Source organism: Molossus molossus, unplaced genomic scaffold (assembly GCF_014108415.1).
Source record: "Molossus molossus isolate mMolMol1 unplaced genomic scaffold, mMolMol1.p scaffold_m16_p_1, whole genome shotgun sequence".
NCBI lineage: Eukaryota > Metazoa > Chordata > Mammalia > Chiroptera > Molossidae > Molossus > Molossus molossus.
In genome coordinates this window covers 190,651,784-190,657,783 of record NW_023425344.1, presented here as the reverse complement: position 1 = coordinate 190,657,783, position 6,000 = coordinate 190,651,784, and the positions used below count along the sequence as shown (strand labels likewise).

Below are 6,000 nucleotides of genomic sequence, written 5' to 3'. Positions count from 1 at the left end.
GCGACCCACAGGTTGAGAACCGCTAATTTAGAACATGGACCATTTTAGAAAATTTGCAATATCAGCAACACAGCATACAGGACAAGAAAAAAATACTACAGTATTCTTTGCCAGAGTTCTACATAAGTTTCCTAGGGCTACAGTAACAAAAGACAACAAACTTGAGTGGTTGAAAACAATAGAAATTTATTCTTTCATAGTTTTCTGAAGGAAAAAAGTACAAAGTCAGAGTATTAGCAGCAGGGCCATCCGCCCTCTGACATCACTGGGGAAAATCTTTTTTTTTTTTTAATCTTCACCCGAGGTTATTTTTTCATTTATCTTCAGACAGAGTAGGAGGGAGGGAGAGAGACACACACATGATTGGTTGCAACTGAGGTACGTGCCCTTGACGGGAATTGAACCTGTGACTCTTTGGTCTTCAGGTCCACACTCTAACTGCTGGACCAAACTACCAGTGCAATGGGGGGGGGGGGGGATATTTACCTGCCTCTTACTAGATTCTGGTGGCTCCAGGCAACCTTTTGCATTCTTTGATATGCAGCTGCATCATTCCAATCTCTGTTACCTTGTGACACACCCATCTTCTCTGTGTCTCTTCTGTCCTCATATCTCTGTCATTTTAAAGGATACTAGTAATTGGATTTAGCTTCCATGCCAATCCGGCAAGACTTCATCTTAACTTTATTATATCTCAAAAGCCCTATTTCCAAATCAGGTCGCATTCACAGGTACAGGGTCTAGGATTTCAACATATCATTTTGGGGTGGGGAGACAATTCAATCCATAACACATTCCCACTATTATGAGATAATACCAAAAGTGCAATGAGGATGTATTCTTCACATATGAAGTTTGTGCCACCCACTGCTTTCCCAACTCTTGAGCTTTATCCCACTAGGCAGAAATGTCAGTTGTATTAGTGGTACAATTTGTGGGCATGTACAAGAAAATTTTATTGGTCATTATAAAGGCTAACATGTATTGCGCTACCCTGTGCCAGGTCCTTTGCTTGGTGCTAGAGACACAATAAAAAAAAAAAGGGCACTAGTCTCCACTTTGATGGAGCTTATTATTGTAGCCTGGACTGGTTCCATGACCTTGGCTATGGTAACAACCTTGTATTAATAAAGTGAGTAAACCAGCTATTCTAATCACCTTAGTAAAAGAATTTATAGAGACCTCTATTAAATACACAATTTTGTTATATACTGCCCATTTCAACAAAACCTGTAAAAGTTGAAGGGATTACTTCCTTGCTGAAGATAAATTAATTTTTTTTGAAGTTAAATGCTCATAAATCTTTGTAACACTAGGAGGAAGCAAAATGTAGGCCCAGCCAGTGTGGCTCAGTGGTTGAGCATCTACTCATGCACCAAGAAGTCGCTGGTTCAATTAATTCCCAGTCAGGGCACATGCCCAGGTTGTGGGCCAAATACGCTGTGGGGGGACATTCAGGAGGCAACCAATCTATGTTCTTTCTCATCGATGTTTCTATCGCTCTCTACCTCTCCCTTCCTCTCTCTCTAAAAATCAATAAAGAAAAAAAAAAAAGAAAAGAAAAAGGAGAACAAATCAGATGGAAAAGAGGTATGGTGTGTTTTTTTATATATCTATATCTATATCCACAAGTTTTTATTAGGAATGTCCATTTAAGTTTTTTAAAAAATGTTTTTTTCTTCATTGATTTTTTTTAGAAAGAGAGGAAGTGAGAGGGAGAGACAGAAACATCAATGAGAGAGAACATTGATTGGCTGCCTCCTGCATACCCCCCACTGGGGATTTGGCCCACAACCTGGGCATGTACTCTGACTGGGAATCAAACCAGTGACCTCTTGGTGCATGGGTCAAAGCTCAACCACTGAGCCACACGGGCCAGGCCTGCCAGTTGTTTTTACTTTCTTGCTTCACCTATCTCTACTCCTCTCAAAGTATGAACCAGAGATGTTTGTTTTGCTTGGGTGCCCCAAGATGCAAACACACTTAATGCCAACATTTAGAGTTGCTATTGTAGGTAGGTCCTTACATCTAAACACTCTGGACATGTGTTATACAAATACAGGATTGATTTAGAATTAGAAAGGAAAGAGATTATTTATTGTCAGAGTCCAAACACCTCATTTTTATAGGTAAAAGAAGGCTGAAGAATGTGAACTGACCATTGCTGGCAACTACAGTAGTCAGTACTGGAAGCTTCATGAGAATAGTCACCTGTTTTTGGTGACCTTTGTATTTTCAGTGATTAGTATGTGCCTAGCAAATATTGAGTGCTCAGCAAATGTGTGCTAAGGGAATTAAATAATAATTTGAATAATGAATGAACGAATGAGTCAAAAATACACATTTTGCACTGTCATAATGATCTCTAATTTTCTTTGTTAATCCTCACCCTAGGGTATTTTTTCCATTGATTTTTTTAAAATTTTTATCCTCACCTGAGGACATTTTTGCACTTATCTTCAGCTAGAGCGGGAGGGAGAGAGGGACGGAAAGAGAGAGAGAGAAACATCAATGTGAGAGAGACACATTGACTGGTTGCCACCCATACAACCCCAACTAGGCCAGAGACAAACTGCAACTGAGGTACATGCCCTTAGCGCGAACCGAACCCGGGTCTCTCTAGTCCATGGGCCGACGTTCTAACCGCTGAACCAAACCTGCCAGGGCTCCACTGATTTTTAAAAAGATCAGAAGGGGGGTGGGGAGAGAAATACATCAATTGGATGCTTCCCAAACCTGCAACCCAGGTACGTGCCCCTGATCAGGAATCAAACCCTTTGGAGCCAATGCCCTAACCACTGAGCAACAATAGCCAGGGCATGAGCTCCAATTTTTAAACAGATCTAAAATTCTCAATAAAAAGTTTCAAGGTAGTCTAACAAATGCTTAAACAGTATAATTTATTCATGTGCTGTTAACTTATTTAAAAAAGAGAATCTGTTAGTTTGTGTTCCAGATTATCCAATGTTGAGAGCTTTGGCTCTCAACATTGTTTGTCTGGTCTTTATACCTCTTGAAAATTAAGCAGAGAACGGGGAACTAAATCACAGATCTTGCTACCTTGTTCACCCAGTAAGCCTTTTACAATAGTTGTTATCTGGTCCCAGCTGTTGTGCTAAATTTAGGATTTTGGATTACTGTAACTGTTCTTTCTGTCTCCCATTACCAGAAGTGATTGTAGAACAAGTGAAACTGTAGTTCGTAAAAGAAACTACATAATACAGTATTCAATAATATCAGAGTCAAATCCTCTGGGAGTTTACATTTGTAGCCATTATACAGATTAAGAAACTGTTGCCATTGGTCAGAAGTGTCATCTTCATCAGAACATTTCCTTGAAAACAAAATGTTACTTTTCTGTATGTCCTACCTTGTTTTTTCTTTCTTTCTTATTCTGTCTTTCTTATTGAGTTTAGAGAGAGAGAGAGAGAGGAAGGGAGAGAGAAACATCGATGTGTTGTTCCACTTATTTATGCATTCATTGGTTGATTCTTGAATGTGTCCTGACCAGGATCAAACCTACAATTTGGTTTGTATAGGGATAATGCTCATCCCAGTCAAAGCTGTTCTGCCCTATTTGTTTGTTGTTGTTTGTTTTATTGATTTTAGAGAGAGGGAGGGAGAGAAAGAGAGAGACATTGGTTAGGCCCTCCCCCCTCACCCAGGTATGTGCCCTGACCAGAATCAAACCTGAAACTTTTGTTGTAAGGATCAAAGCTCCAACCCACTGAGCCACCTGGCTAGGGATGCCCTGTTTTGATTAGATAAAATCTTAGAGTTAAGGCTGATAATTGCAGTTGTGAGTGTAACTTTATAGTGCATATCAACACATCTAGAATACATTACTGATTTTTCATAAAAGAAATTTCATATATTTGGGAGATATGCGGCAAAAAAATGCGATTTCCAATCTTGTACTTTACAAAAACTTTTCCAATGTAAAGGTAATAATACTCGTTGTAAAACCTTGGAAACCACAGAAGAGTACAAAGACAAAAGTAAATCACCTATAGACCTTTCCTGTTGTGATTCTTGTATGCAAAATTCTTTCTAAAAAAATCTTTTTCTAATGAAACCAAAGGGCATGGCAAATTTCTGTTCTTCTTGCCTCTGTTTTGAGATCACAACCCCGTATGTACTTTGCCTATTAACTGAGGAGTCAATAGCTTCAGTGCCTGTTAGGATTGCTTTTTAAAATTACAGCCGATTCTTGTCATCTGTTTATGTTTGAGTGATGACAGAACATCACAACACCAAATGTAATGTCACACTGGTATAGCACAACAAGAAAATTACAGCTCCCCAACAATAACACGGTGTCAAAAGTGTCCTCCTGGCATGAGTCAGTGCTTTAGGAGTTTTAAAAGTTATTTTTAGCACAGCGAGTGCCTCGGGAGCTTGGGTTCCGAATCCTACTAAAATCCCTAGTGATCAGGGAAAATCTAGGGTGCGGGGGCTTGTTCTCAAACTCCCTAATGCCTGATGCGCATGGCTGCCCACTCTCCTGTCCAGAACACCTTGGACCCGGTTCCACCGTGTGCGGCAATCCACTTGGGGCCCGGTCACAGCTCTGCGCCAGCATCGCGTGTGGAGGAGGAGGAGGAGGAGGAGGAGGAGACTAAAATTATCCTCCACGTCTGGGGCAGGCCCTCGGATGACATCTCCCCAGTTACCCTGTGTTCTAATAGCGCAGCTCGGATTCCTGGTCCCAGACGCGCTGCAGCCGGCTCAGGGCTCAGAGCTCAGAACTCGGACTGGAGGCGACCGCGCCGCTCGGGCCTCCGGCGCCCCCGGCCGCACGCAGCCGCCACCCCCTGCGCCCTCACAGCCTGGGGGCACCTGCACCCACGCCCCCCCAACTAGCGCCCCGGGGCGCGCGGGGCGTTGCCATAACAACTGGGCGCCAGCCGCGGAGGCCGCCGGGGAGGAAGTGACGAGCGGTGGGTTGGCTGTTGTTGGGACACGTGACCCGGGCAGTGTTTTGACAGGGCAAACAGCAGAGAAAGAACTGGGCGAGCGAGGGGGACAGGGAGCGGGGCGCCAGAGCTAGACAGCGGGCGGGCGGAGAGCTGGCAGAGACGCGGGGCAGGCGGGCCGGCTGGGGGCCGCGGGGCTCGGGTGCGAGTCGGGCAGGGCGAGGGGCTGGGTGCTGGGAGCGGAGCGAGGCGGCAGCTGAGGCGGGGGTGGATGGCCACAGGGGCGCCGGGGAGCCGCGTCGGACTTGTCGTCTCGGGCCCCCATGGTCCCCTAACGCAGCCCCGGGGGGCGCTGCGCGCCGCTCTCCGCTCTCGCCGGCCCTGCGCCTCTCCGAGCCTCGGGTCTGAGGTGGGAGTGTGATGTGAGTTGCCGGGCGAGCGGCCGGGAGAAGTGCCCAGAGGAGGGGGGATCGGGACCGCGGAGGAGAGCGAGTGGGGCAGCAGAGGTCGGCCACGGGAGCCATGCAAACAACTCCCGGGTGGGGAGAGGGGCTGGCGCGGCGCTCGGTGCGGCGGGGCTGAAGGAAGTCCGGGGCCGCGCGGGACGGCTGCGCAGAGCAGGGCGAGCGCCCCGCCGGGAACCCTGCCCGGGCGACCTCAGGCCTGGCCGCGCAGAGCTGGGGTGTAGGGGCGACTCGGGACAGCCCGGCGGAGTTCGTCTGGGGCGGGGGCTGGGCGCGAGGCGATGACTCGCGTTGCTTTCTGACCCTCTTATTGTGTAAACTTGGCCGCAGTTGCGGCAGGAAGGCTAGCCCGAGGGTGATTACACAGGTGAGGCCGGGCGGGGCGGGAGCAGCACTTGGGGAGGCGCCAGGGGGGCTTGAAGAGTTTCCTGCGCCCAGGCCACCAGGTCGGAGAATTTCTAGACCAGCCACTGCGGAGGTGCCACTGTTCCCAGCGGCGTTTTTTACAAAGGGGTTAGTTAGCTTGTGTTGCTTGAGTCTTTTTTTTTTTTTTCCTTGCTTGTACCTCCAGGTTATAAATAGATCTTCCTTTTGGTTTAGAGACACTGTGTCAAAGAAGG

The 6,000-nt window shown here is 46.7% G+C and overlaps 1 protein-coding gene across 2 annotated transcripts in view; it reads left to right on the top strand.

The window, feature by feature from the left end:
- The first annotated feature begins 5,196 nt into the window (after positions 1–5,196).
- The window catches only part of FAM214A (family with sequence similarity 214 member A), a 95,055-nt gene continuing 94,251 nt past the window's right edge, over positions 5,197–6,000 (top strand). Inside the window, exons 1-2 of one of the 2 annotated variants that reach the window (XM_036252868.1) lie at positions 5,316–5,338; positions 5,819–5,893. The gene's annotated coding sequence lies outside the window, so the exon portion shown is untranslated. Of the gene's footprint in view, positions 5,339–5,818; positions 5,894–6,000 lie in introns of both variants that reach the window. The other variant, XM_036252875.1, reaches the window with a different exon arrangement.